This window comes from Arvicola amphibius, chromosome 5 (assembly GCF_903992535.2).
Source record: "Arvicola amphibius chromosome 5, mArvAmp1.2, whole genome shotgun sequence".
In the NCBI taxonomy this organism is placed as follows: domain Eukaryota; kingdom Metazoa; phylum Chordata; class Mammalia; order Rodentia; family Cricetidae; genus Arvicola; species Arvicola amphibius.
In genome coordinates this window covers 28,965,694-28,979,578 of record NC_052051.1, presented here as the reverse complement: position 1 = coordinate 28,979,578, position 13,885 = coordinate 28,965,694, and the positions used below count along the sequence as shown (strand labels likewise).

Below are 13,885 nucleotides of genomic sequence, written 5' to 3'. Positions count from 1 at the left end.
CCCTAAGACGGACACACAAGGAGGGGCCCAGGAAGGAAAATATTTAAGATCTCCTGGGTAAACTGGGAGGGGGTAGAAGGGAGGGGATGAAGGAATGGGAACACGAGGGATCAAGAAGACTGAGTTGGAGGAGGAGTGGAGGGGAGAGCAATGAAAGAGATATCTTGATAGAGGGAGCCTTTATGGGGTTAGGAAGAAATTAGGTGTTAGAGAAATTCTCAGGAATTCACAAGCATGACCCTAGCTAAGATTCCTAGCAATAGTGGAGAGGGTGTCTGAAAGGACCTTACACTTTCAACAGATTAGTGACTACCCTAATTGTCATCGGAGAACCTACATCCAGTAACTGATGGAAGCAGATGTGGTGACCCACAGCCAAGCACTGGGCTGAGCTCCCAGAGTTCAGATGAAGAGAGGAAGGAGGGATCATATGAACATGGGGGATAAAGAGCATGATGGGGAAAACCACAGAGACAGCTGACCCGGGCTAGTGGGAGCTCACGGATTCTAGACTGGCAGCTGGGGAAATTGCATGTGGGTGACAGCTGTATGCTTTGATCTGTTGGGGGGACGGGGTGAGTGGCAGTCGCACCAGAACCTATTGCAGGTGCATGAACTAGCTTCTTGGAGCCCGTTCCAGTTGGTGGGATACCTTGCTCAGTCTTGATACAGGGGAGAGGGGGAGGGGCTTGGTCTTGCCTCAAGTTGGTATCCCAAACCTTGTTGACTCCTCAAGGAAGACCTTACCCCCTCTAAGGAGTGGATGAGGGATGGGAAAGGGGGAAGGGGGAAAGAGAAAGGGAGGGAGGGGTAACTGGGGTTAGTATATAAAATGAAAAGTAAATTTTTTAAATAAAAAAATGGTAAAAGGAGGAGGAGGAGGAGGAGGAGGAGGAGGAGGAGGAGGAGGAGGAAATACTAAGGAAGGATACTAATGGGAGATCAGGGTCTGGAGTTAGTTTGGGAGGCCTAGGCAAAAGTCCATGAGAATCTGCAAACTACAGAGGTGAGTTGCAAAATGTAAGTAGTCTTGAGAATGCATGCTTCTCCATATCTGTAACTAAAAGCTGGTTTTTTAACAAGGGGAAAGTCGAAATCAAAATCTTTCCATAGGAATAGTGGAAAGACTCTTTTTAGGACATAATAAAGAGAAGCCATAGAAGAGAAGAAAATACAACCCATAAATGAGACTCCAGAACCGTTATCCATAGACAAGTTGCAATAAAAACAGATACAATGACTCACAAATTCCCAAGATGGAAGTAAGCACGAGGGTGTGGGACAAGAAGAACAAACAGAAGCTTGACAGAAGGCTGAGCTGGAAGCAGGTTCCAGCAAAGCACATGCATAGAAATCCAGAAGTCTGCGTCCACCTGCCACTGCCTCCCAAGAGCAAGACAGAAAACCAAAGGCTCAGTGAGTAAGATATGGAACATACTAAGGGTCCTGGAAGTGCTAAGGAGAGAAGCCAGTTGGTTGTTTTAAGAATAACTAACAACAAATAACTCACAACAAATCAGAATAAAGGGCATTTCTGAATCTTAGAAATACAGTGGAAACAATATATTCAAGACCTAATTTTAAATTTTTTGTAAGCATCACATCACTTTTAAGAGCATCAAAGACAAAGTGAAATAATTTTAACAATTTCACTTAACCATTGTATCCAAAATATTTTCATTTCACTATGCAATTTGTCTAGTAACAAAACATTTTGCACTCTTCTTTCTGAGTCTTCTAACTACAGCAGGTTTTTGACACTGGGGACATCTCTGTATGACTACTTTTATTTTGAGTGTTCAGAACAGCCATATGTGGCTGATAGTAACTGTAGGCCAGCAGGTTCAGTTGATCTCAACATAGTAGGAGAATGGATAAAATAACTCTCTGCTGAGGTCTTATTTTGGGAAGAGAAAAATATTCTAAACAACAATAAGATGAAAAGTACAGTCCACTTAAATGCAGTGTGAGCAATTATAGCACTAATGTCTAAATAATAAAAATAATATGCTCAGTTTTCCATGCATTGCAAAAGCATTTGAAACACAGAGGACTTGGCCAATTCATGAAAAGCCTGTGTGAGCACATTACCCACTCCAGTCATCAGCTAATAGGAAGGAATGAGATTCACTCAGTAAAATCAGTACAAGCTTAGATTTAGATTTAATAAAAAGAAAGAAAAGATCAGAAAAGACAATGCCCTGATTCAGGTCCATGACTACAAAACAAAAATAAAGGTGAACATTGATAATAAGCAGGGGGAAAAGGTGCATAACAAGTATTAACACAAAGTGGAAAGCGCTGAGAACAGACAAATCATATTCACACAAAAACATTTAAAAGGGCAGAGAAAGACAATGAGACAAATGTATTGGTCAAGAAATTTTATATGTTTAAATAATACAAATAATCATGTGGGGAAAGGCATTTGTGGTGCTAAGAATATGTTGGGGACTTTTGCATATTTTTCTTGAAATTTAACATTAAATATGCTATTTTATAGATAATGCTATGTTTTTAAGTACTAAACACTTAGAATATACACCTTTAAAAGGAAATGTTCTTTTTAACATAATCTTAATGCTATATTAACCTTCTTAAATTGAAAATTTTTATATTGCTATTACTTAATATCCAGCCCATTTCCAGATTTCCTTACTTTGCCAATCATGCCCCTATACAGAATTTTTTTTGTTTGAATTAAGGCTCTTGTTTATAATTTTGTGTTGAGGTCTTCTCAACTTCTCTTTTCTTCCCTCTCCCATGTGATTGTCATATTTAAGACACTAGACTTCAGCAGTGTCTGAGTATGTGGAGACAGCAATAGTATTGGGGTGGAGGTGGAGTGGGTAGAATATTTCAGAACGGACAGTTGGCCAAAGGCCAGAAGACTCGCTACTTTGAAGGTATAAGAACCAGTGTCTCCAGCACACTGAGTGGTGCAGGGTACTTCACGTAGCATCACATCAGAATTTACACAATACAGTGTCCCGAATCCAGGACAGTCAGAGCAAGATTTGGAAGGAATTAAGAGACATTTCTGGAAGGTTAGATTTGACACAAAGAAGTTGTGAGAATTCAGGAGTCCCTTGAGACAGAAGAGAGACACTTTTACAAACTTATTCTGAGGGTACGTGGAGAAGGGATTGTGAGTAGGTGACAATGGAAGCATAAATGCCAATTAGGCACTGCAGACAAATGTATGGACTCAGGATGTGTTATGGAAATGTCCTAGGCTCCTGTCAGCAAGGCAGAGGTTGGCCTCTGGAGACACAGAGAGCAGAGAAAGATGGCCCAGTCGTAGTTTTTGAAGGACGGGTGGAGATGAATGTGCCTAGTGCAGGCTAGATGAGTGCGGAGGGTGGGGGGACCCTTCCAACAGTCCACGTGGGCAAGAGCAAAGCGAAGAACCAAAGCTGAGGGGATGACAGAGAGGAAAGTGTCCAGAGATGAACTGGCAAGACTGTGGACTGGCTCTACAGATAATGGGGTAGGAACAAGAATCCGGATAAGTTTCCAGGATAGAACATGGATAAAGGTGTGAAAAGACATCACTTCGAGAATTCAAAGTTTAGGGAGGTGGGAGAACAAATGTCTTTCTCTTAACCAAGCTGCGTTTGTCCTCAAAACGTGGGCCCAAGCATTCTGTGGTCCTGTGTGTGATCCCAGATGAGACTTTTTTAAGGAACAGAGGACCAAGACAGGAAGGCCTCGATGATGAGAACACTGAGTGAGGTTCCTGGATTGTCTCCCAATGACAGACTTCATTGGTTGCTAGAATATTCATGCTTACTACTTGAAAAACACTGCAAAAGAAATGGGATTTCTGGAGAATGAGGAAAAGGGTGGGAGAATGAGCAAGATGGTTAACAGGCAAAGGGGGTAAGTTGCAAAGCACCATTTGTAGGTTAACGAATGCAGGGTAGGCAAGATGCTGGACTAAAGGGGAAAAGGGGCCCCTCTTGCCTGTGGACTGCTCACTCTAGGTGATACTTTGAAAACACACAGGTGAGTTCCTGTCACCTGAAACCAAGCCCAGTCATTTATTACTAACATTAAAATGTCAGCACTACAAATATGCACCAGGTATACAAACACAGCTTTGGCATCATGAATGAATTGAGTATAAGTTTATATTCAGTTCCAGGATCTGTTTCCAATTTTCCATATCAATTTCAATTAGCCATAACCAAAAGAGTATTTCTGATATATGATACACTAATGTGTTTTTTTTATTCTTACCCAAAATGTATATCTGGGGAATTAGTCCACTCTAACAGGTGAATAAAGGAAACAGGTGAACTTCCATTTGTTTCTACTATTTAAGCATTGCTTAGAAATATTTCAAAAAGCCATGCTTACACAATGCTGGGTTCTGACTTTAGAAACCATTGATTTAATAAATCCAAAGAGACTCTCAATCAAGAAGAACTGACATGATTTCATAACATGTCTAAATATTGACCATTGTTCTCCAACTTTGGGGTGTTTCAATCCCAAGATAAGGAAATACCAAGCAAAAATCCCCAGCCTTTTGACCACAGCACACTCTAATTTGGGTAACACACCTGCCCTGACTCTGCTCCCAAAGAAAGCGTCTTACATCAGAACACAACTATCACCTGACTTTGGAAAGTGAAGGAAAAAGAAGGCATGGTCCTAGACCCTTAAGACTTGGCCCACACTAACAGATAGAATGTGTGGTTGTCTAAGGGAATCATGTACTGGTCCTGTCAGAGGTGCATAAACTAGTGATATCCTTAATGGTGACAAAGTCCTCTTGGTGTCACTATGCTTGCAGAACTCCTGGTCATTTTTCAAATAAATGGATTACTTAGCCATATACCTTTCTTGTTTTATCTGCAGGAGTTGGGTGTATTTAATCTGGCAAGAGGATTTTTCTCCCTATTTAAAATCAGTCCCATTGTTCACTCTGGAATCTAGTGGCAGGAAGGTTGTTCATATCAATTTTAATCTGGGCATCCCTCATATGATGTGTAGGAAAATGCAGACTGAGCAATCATTAGGATTTTGGATCTTGCAATGCCGTGGTGTGAGTCAGATTATTTACAGACGAGTATTGATTATACAAGTGTTATAATCAAAGAAAGTTTTCTGTTCCAAGTTTTACAAAGAAAGAAAGATTCTTCAGCTGGGTAGGATGCTAAGATGTTTCTCCCTCCCAGGCCCCATGCACAAACCACATAAATGGTGGCAAGGGAAGCTCTAGGGAGTCAACATGGCAGGTGACTAGACCCACCCACTCAGACCCTTCCTACATTTTTGAATGCTCTCACTCCTGGCTGCCCACCCTTGTACCCCTTTCTTTGACGGTTTCCTCGCTGGTGTGATATGTTCTCCACCCAGAGACTCTGCGGACTGGGAAATCCTAGAAAATTCACATTCCTGGGAGCAGCTCTTGACCAGTTAGTGGGAGTTAGGAGGTTGAGTACCCCCAGCTCCTTCACTGCTGTTGTAGTGCCACATGGATTTCTTGACGTCTCAGAAGGACTAAGGTTGCCGTAGTTTTGGTGACGTTGTCGCTCGCTTGCTAACTATTTCCAATGTCCCACTTTCCCCAGCCCCAACTGGGGTCTCCAAGAACCGCAGTACACAGTACACTCTCGCATACGGCAGCGAGTCAGCCACTCGCACTGGAAATCGCCGATCGCTAGTCTGCTTCTAGAAAACAGCACACTGCAACCTGGTGCCCGTTTCTCCTTGGGCAAGGTACGCAGCCAGGGGAAGGGGTGGACTAGGAAGGCCACAGTGCTTGTGGAGAGCTGGCACTCTAATGAGTTTCCTGAGTTCCAGCTGGGTGAGTCTGACCCACTTCTGCATCCCTTCCAACCCAGCACATGGGCTGCCAGGAGCAGAGAGCATTGGGGTAAACATGACATTTTCCTCACGCTCAGCAAGACAGGAAGTTCATTAAGTTTGGTATAAATCTTTGCCTTTAAAGTGCCAGTTGGTGATTTATTTTCTCCTTCTGTTTAGATTTTTTAGAGTGTAGGTGCCAACCTCTGGAATCCAATCCAAAACCCCAAGCGAAGTCCTGTTGATAAATCAACAAAAGCGCTGTTTGCACAAAGCAAGCCAGATGCAAATCCTTTATCCTAGAGAGGGAGTCTAATGATCGTTTTCCAGTGTTGTAAAAGGTGCCATGGCAAAGCATCTCACTAATTCTCACCTTGGCTTCTAAAAAACATCCGCCGGCTGCCTTTCTTCAAAGAAAATCCACAGATAAATAAAATCTCTAGGAACACCATGGGCTGCAAACACATCCGAGGGGAAAGAAAATTGCAGAGAGGGCACACTCCGTGAGCATTTCTACATTGCCTTTGGGTAACATGATCCGCCAGCCTGAGCTCCTTCATCTGCCTAGGGGCTTTATGAAGGATCCCACGCGAGACCTTCGAGAATTGCTGAGACATTAACCTCTGCTTGCTATTAGCTGCGACTTGGACATGTGACTAACTCCCCTTGATCCTCTATTTCCTTATTTTAGGATTGTCCAAAGGATGAAATGCATTCATTTGTTTGTCCTCCATGTCTGAAGAGTTGATTTAGCACCTGCAGTGTGCCAGAACTGTCCTGGTCTCAGGGATATGTGTGTGTGTGTGTGTGTGTGTGTGTGTGTGTGTGTGTGTGTGTGAACTGAGCAGTTGTGGGTCAATGGGAAGGAAAGCACTGAAAACAAGGGATAGAGAAAAGAGCTGCAGCTGTCAGCATGGCACTAGCCAAACCATACCAGGCCTCAGGAGAGTTGAGTCTTGTTGGTAGGAGCTGTGGAAAGTATCAAAGGGTATTAAGAGGGGAATGGGTGGCACACCTGAATAAGGAGGCATAAAAGAGCTGGTGATATAAGAGATAACAGCCCAAGTCGCCAGCCAGGGGCTGGCACAGCACAGGCATCAACAAACGGAAACACTGGCCCCTCTCCTCCTATCCCAGAAATAAGAGTTACCACCCTGCTCTTAACCTAAGCTCTGAGGCAGAATTACCTGGTAACTGAGAAGCTATCACCTACCACCGTGATCCAATTACCCACACGGGGACAAAGATCATTTATTGTTTGCAAGGAGGAAATTGGAAATTAAGTTTTATGAGCTAACATAGAAGAGGCTTCTGTGTGATAAGGATCATTGTAAAAATCGTTACACATTTCATATCAATATAGGTAGAGAAGCACAAAAGAGGTTATAGGTTCTAAGAGTAGCATTTTAGGACTAAAGACTGCTCAAAGAATTGAGCAATACTCAAAGACAGAGAATGCCTTAAGACTTCTTAGCAGTTTGTTATATTCAGTTTTGGAGGGGTCTCCACACATACCACACATGCACGCACATACACACACACACACACACATTCTATATTTTGAAGATATGAGTATAAATACATGTACTCCGTATATGTGTGTATATCTTCTACACATATATTGACATGCACGCATAAGCACTTGAGTGCACACACACATATGTAGACACACGCACACATACATTTTATATATAGATATGATATATATATATATATATATATGGAAAGGAAAGAAGAGAAAAAGGGAGAAGAGAAGAAAATAAGAAAGAGGTCTCAATATTCTGCCTTGGCTGGCCTAGTACTTATTGTACAAACAAGGTTAGTCTCAAACTTATAACAATCCTCTTTGCTCAGCTTTCTGAACACTGGGATCATAGGTGTGTGTTAAACTCATTTTCTGGTAACTAGAGAATTTGCTATTATAGGACAGCTAACTAGGGAGACGTCACAGTTACAAAAATCTGCAATTAATAAGACTCAAGAGTTTCTGAGGGTGGGACCTAGGCTTGTAATGTTGGAATTCATAGATACGTAAAGATCAAAGAAGACAAATGGTTGACTATGGCTCAGCTGAGATTCCAGCTGTGCTCGCATCTTCCAAACATGCATACTGAACAGAACAAATAGCACCATTATTATCAACGTCTTCAGGAGACAATGACAAGAACTAAATATTCATTATAGTCTTAAAACACAAAATTCTCAGACCTATCTTTCAGGTTTGATTTTGCTATTTTTAAATCAGTAACAAAATAGCAATAATCCGTTACTGACTACAGCTTTAATAATCTATCATGAAGTCTGGGCACTGGAGCAATGGCTCAGTGGCTAACGTGCCTGCTGCATGCCACCACCCATCTAAAATCCTGACGTGACAACACGCACCTGTCAGTCCACCCTGTGATGGTAGGGTCAAGATAAACAGATGCTCGGGGTTCACTAGCCAGCCAGACTAACCATATCAATAAGTTCTAGGTTCAAGGAGAGACCCTGTCTCCCAACCCCCAAAAGTGAAGAGTAATGGAGGAGGATGCTTGACATTTCAACATTGACTTCTGACCTCTGTACATACATTGATGTAATGTGTATATGCGCATGCGCGCGCGCGCGCACACACACACACAATCATACACATATACACACACATAGAAAACTCAAAAAGGGGGAAGTAAAATCTGAAAATTGGCAATTTAGAAAAGAAAATTTCAGACTTACTGCTGTATTAATACATTTCTGATTTTTATCATGGGAACTGAAAGATTTAGCAAATGATTTTTTAAAAAAGCTATGGAGCAATCACAAATGTCCTAATGCTTCAGAAAATTCAGTGTATCCTTCAAATAAGTCAAGTTCTTTGTATTCATATTAAATATTCTTAAATATTCAGACTTACTAGGCTGTATTCTAGAAATGGCCAGCAAGGCAGTCTATGGTGGATTCCTAGACAGATTTAAGAATAAGATTTCAAATATATTAGTTCTGAGTTCAGAGTAAAGAGGGAGCGTCAAGAATCAAGATAATCTCACTACAAATAATTCCTTCCCAAAATTGTTGATTTCATTCTCTGCTGTGTTTCCAAATAGGGAAATTAGAGCACAAAATACAGCCACTGCCACCCACCAGCAAAGAGAGACTTGCACTGGGCACTCCAACTCCCAGATAAGCTTGTCATCAAAGTGGACCATGGATGAATATCCATCACCTCCCACCTTGTGTTCAGCCCCATTCATTTCTCTATCTGCCTTGGATTCAGGTTTCCTTTGACATGAGTGCACAGGTCAAGGCATAGTATAGTCCTCCCCACAAGGTACATCTTGTGCAGGAAGAAACTCCCATCATATGAGATGCTATGCAAATGCCACTTCATATCATCTCCGTCACAGATAGCTACCGTCATCCTTTCTGTCGTGCAGTTAAGTCGCCATTGTGTGCGCGGGAGTAAGGGCCTTTGTTTGGAATTAGTTTAGCCATAATCACCAGGTGATCCTGGATTGACAATGGCATGAAAGTTCCATCAAGGAGACAGAAGCACCCAGCCAGCCCTTGAGAAGTGCGTTAGCTTGACAAGGAGTTGGACAGGCTCACTTTCCCATGGCTGTGCTCCTCTAGGGAGCTCCATTCCAACATGGCCCTGGAGAAGCTCAGAGAGACGGCCTTACATCATCTGTACTATATGTACACTTGGTCAGGCTGTGTAAACTTTGACATGTGGGTGTCAATCTTTCTCATATTTGCAGATGGCTTTATCAGAGCGTGATTAGTTTCCAGAACAAATTTGAGCAAAAGAAAACATTACCTACAGTATGTAAGCCAACAGACCAGCTAGTTTTCAGACTTGTCTATTTACATGGGCACTAGATGTTTTGCTAAAGCTCTCTAAAACTGATGGTAATTGAACAGTGCCAGTGTGTTAGTGGAAGCTGATGAATTGTAAAGGTTTTATAAACAACCAGGGTGGATTTGGCCACAGCCTTCCTAGTAATGTTTGTTAATCTCCCTGAGCAAGTGTGCCCCTAACACAATGTAAATATGCCAGAATTTGGAGGTGTCAATAGTGTAACTTTTACTGTTTGTAAAATCATTCTTTGATATCATCAGTAAGTTTACTGAATGTCCCATGGCCAAATATAATAAAACCTTAAGTAAGCGCTCACAGAGAAATAAGGGAAAACATGTGTTTTATTTTCACCCGCTGCGTGTTTGTTAAAGGCTCGCCGTCGACTGATAAATACAGCCGGTGTGTAGGTTCCTGTCTGGCTTCCAGGGAAAGTGAGTTTATTCTGGGCTGAAAAGGGAAAAGATCTATTTGAAATTATTAAATGGCCATGTTTCCGTGTTTGACTGAAGATTCTAGCCCTTCCAGGGGAAGTCTTTATTGATTTAAAATTATCTGCCAATTCAAAACATCTTTAAGATTTATTTCAGGTAGCAATGAGGATGCAGCTGGTGAGAACTGTGTTCAGGCATAGAATTCCTGTACACACACCTGTCCATGGGTGTGGATGCCATGAGGATGCTATCAAAAGCTATCCAGTGAGCCTTCCATTGTGTCTAAGCTCCCTGGTTAACCACTAGAGGGCTTGTCTGTTTCCAGCAGACAGACAATAGAGAAACATGGTTTCAAGTATCAGAGAAAAATACTTGAAAGCCTCTTTTTGTTTTGTTTCCCTTCCCTCCCTGGCTCCATCCCTTTCTTTTTTTCCTTGGGAAAAATCTCATGGTCACCCGTTTTGATGGCACCTGTGAAAATTTTGGGAACCTGCCATACTCCCCCCAACACTGTAGGGTATCTAGGAAGACTAGAGCCCTGGAGGTTAACAGGAAGCCCTCTGGACTACAATATTGATGGCAGAGAAAATGAAATGGTGGTGACATTTTAAAAGAGGAATTTGTGAACCACAGATCAGCATGGCCGGCAGCACATAAAATCAATACAAATAACCGAAACCTTAATACCTTGATCCGGGGGAGAGGCTAGCTTTATCAGGCACCGGGAAGGGGGGCAGCGGGAGGGCCATCTGCTATTGACTGACTTGGGAGATGCGTTAAGCCAACCACAATTATGGCTGAGGTGTTTTGTTTGTTTGTTTGCTGTTTGTGTGTCTTCCTGCCACATTGATCTAGCAAAAATGAGACAGGCTTCCAGGTTCTGCAAGTCATCGTCTGCATTTGAATCTGTTAAAGGCAAGCCTGTGGCTCTCCGGGCCTTTCCCTAGTGTGGTGTCTAAATGCCAAGAGGAAGTCTCACACATTGTGAGCTTGCGTTTATTGCTCTCATGGTTCACTGTGAGGAGGAAAAGTCATTTTCTCTTCACTGTGGCCTGAAACTTCACTGTGGTTGATTAAGTTTGTGCAGCTAGCCAAAAATAAAAAAATAAATAAATAAAAATTAATGAGAGTTTAGACCTAGTATTATAAAAGAGTGATTGTGGTAATTGCAATATGAAACTTTTTGTACAGTTGCATCAAAAAAATAGATTTAATGTGAAAAAGATAGGCTAAAAATACTAAGCTTTATACTTCGCGAGCGTGCGTGCGTGAGCATGTGCGTTCGTGTGTGTGTGTGTGTGTGTGTGTGTGTGTGTGTGTGTGTGTGTGTGTGTGTGCGTCCTTTTGGTAAGCTGTAGCAAAAAGTATCTTCTTCCAGGAAAAGTAACATTTGCAAAAAAGCACAATGCTTGGAACATGCTTTTCACCAATTTTCCTGTGGACTGCCGTTGTCAGGCAGGTTTGATTCAGAAGGCATTAGCAAGTCCAGTCACCATCAGATAGCAGTATGGAGGTCCTGTCTAATACCAAGCGAGAAAAACTGTCTCCTCTGAACTCCCGCACCTCATGCTTCTAGACATAGGTATATGGGGAACCAGAAGTGATCAAGCCACCTTGTTTACAACTCCCAAAGACTTGGTCCACCAGACCTAGGGCAATCTTTAAAGAGCTGTGAAGCAAAATTCTGAAAAACATTGAAAATTACAAGAAACCATTTGGGGTTTTTCGTTTGTTTTGTTTCCTATTTTTTATTTTGTTTGGGTTTTTATTTGGGGGTGGTTTTGTTTGTTTGTTTTGCTTAGTCCATCATCCGGTGAGTGAAGGGATAGGAAGCAATTGACATCCTAGGTGTCTGTGTGAGCAGGAAGACAAAATGGTAGATTCTTTTTTCACTGTGAACTATTTACTTTTTGCAAATGGTAACTTCTGCCTTTGAATTCTGAGATATGGGGCATCTGGGCAGGGACGTGTGTGCCCAGCAGCACTTTGTCTCTGTGGACTCTCAAGAACTAGAAAACCAATTGGCCCCTCCTGTTCCCCACACACTAGGACAGGTGGGTGGGTATTAGAGACAAATGTGTCTCAGTCAAGCAGGAATCTCACTTTCCCCGTGGTCTTCCTCCGCCTTAGACATCAAGGATAAAAATTATGATACTGAAGGCCCTCAGGAGACAAATCTCCTCAGGGTTCTGGAACCTTCTAAGTCCTCTGCAAACTCATGTTATGAACTCATGGCTCTGAGAAGGCAACAACCCAGCAGGCCTGCGTTGCGGTTGTTAATGTGTGCACAGAGTAACTCTGTTTGTTTGTAGGTCCTTAGTAGAAGGGTGTCTGATGTTGACTTTTTGAGGCTAATATTGTTTGAATTTTCTCTCCGACTCTGAACCACCTTACAGAGGGCTCTTTTTTTTTTCCTGTGATGTTTGTACATTCATTACCTTTTAAAATGTCTTGAAGTAGTAAACAGTCCAACACTTTGCCCCTCCACACATCCATTGTCAGAAAGAATAGAAACCAGACCGCCAAAGACGGCGTCAGATGCTGTCGCCTGCAGCTTGCCCTGGTCATAAATATCTGAAGCTTTGGAAAGCGTGGGGAGAGCATTCCCACAGCACAGGCCAGCATGGTTAAGGCCCCTTCAAATGCTTAGAGAGAAACCCATAGCCATTGCTAGGAGTGTAGTTGATCTAACTTTGCGTTCATGTTTTGATCCATAAAATGTCCTGAGGGGAGTGAGAGCTGAGGTTTCACAGTCCCCTCTGTGTCTTCATGAATGCAGGTTTTCTTTAATGTGCACAATATTCAATTTCTTTGCCTTTCTCTTTAGCAAGAGCTCTGAATAAGAGTTGGTCTCTTTGCCTGGGGGGGGGGGGGTAGGGAGAAAGTAGGGGAGATGGGGGAGGGCAAATCATTTCATGACAGTTTCTTACTCCCAATCTCTGTGCGAAGAACTGAGTGTATATCTCTAAACTAGTGGGATTTGGAGTGGGGAAAGGCTAGGGCTGGGGTGTGTCCTTCTTCTGCCTCTTGGACACTCTCTAGGTGGAGAACTCTTCTGTGTTCTCACAGGCATGTAATAGCTACACTATTGATCGAACTAAAAACCATGCCATCCTGTGGCCTGTCAGCTTAGGAACTTCCTTTTGTCTTTCAAGGCTCTACCACGGCTCTTTTCAGTATCTCCCACTCCTTGTTGTGTAGGGTAAGAAGGCAAAGCACTTCTCAGCCTACTCCTCTCCAGAAACACCCATAAACAAGCTCTGGCCCATTTCATTCTTAGAGATGTACATCCCCTATGGAGCCATGTGATGCAGCACACAGGAGCAACGGGAGAGACGTGAGAGCTAACTGACAGCAACCAACTACTGTCTTCAGGAGCGAAGGGAGCCTACCCTACCCAAGGGGCCATCTTCTCAATAAAGTCACCTCCTTTGAAGCAATCGTGTATTTTCAGGAGGTAGGCCAGGTGTGTGATCCCTCACTCAGGCCCAACGTAGTGATCCAAGGAAATCTTTGTCTGGTCAAGGACCCTGGGGGTTCATGATCTTGTGTGGAAAAATGGAGGCTTGAGTCTCCATCTCTGAGTATCTACGAGCTAGAACGTGGCTCTGTGAATCTCATCCATTCAAAGCCCACTGGGGAGGATTTTCTACTCTATCAAGCTTTAACAACTGCCAATCAGTTAACAGGAAAGAAAACAAACAGTCGATTGCCATGTTCAGGGGTAAAAAACATCAAGATTGGATATTTAGGGAAGAGGATGTCTATGATATGTGCTACCTGTGGTTGGAAAGCAAGA

At 42.6% G+C, this 13,885-nt stretch overlaps 1 long non-coding RNA gene across 1 annotated transcript in view; it reads left to right on the top strand.

Moving 5' to 3' along the window:
* The window catches only part of LOC119814159, a 34,602-nt gene extending 21,080 nt beyond the window's left edge, over positions 1-13,522 (top strand). The window contains exon 2 of the long non-coding RNA XR_005285367.1: positions 13,367-13,522. This is a non-coding gene — a long non-coding RNA (uncharacterized LOC119814159). The remainder of the gene's footprint in view (positions 1-13,366) is intronic.
* The last annotated feature ends 363 nt before the right edge of the window (positions 13,523-13,885 follow it).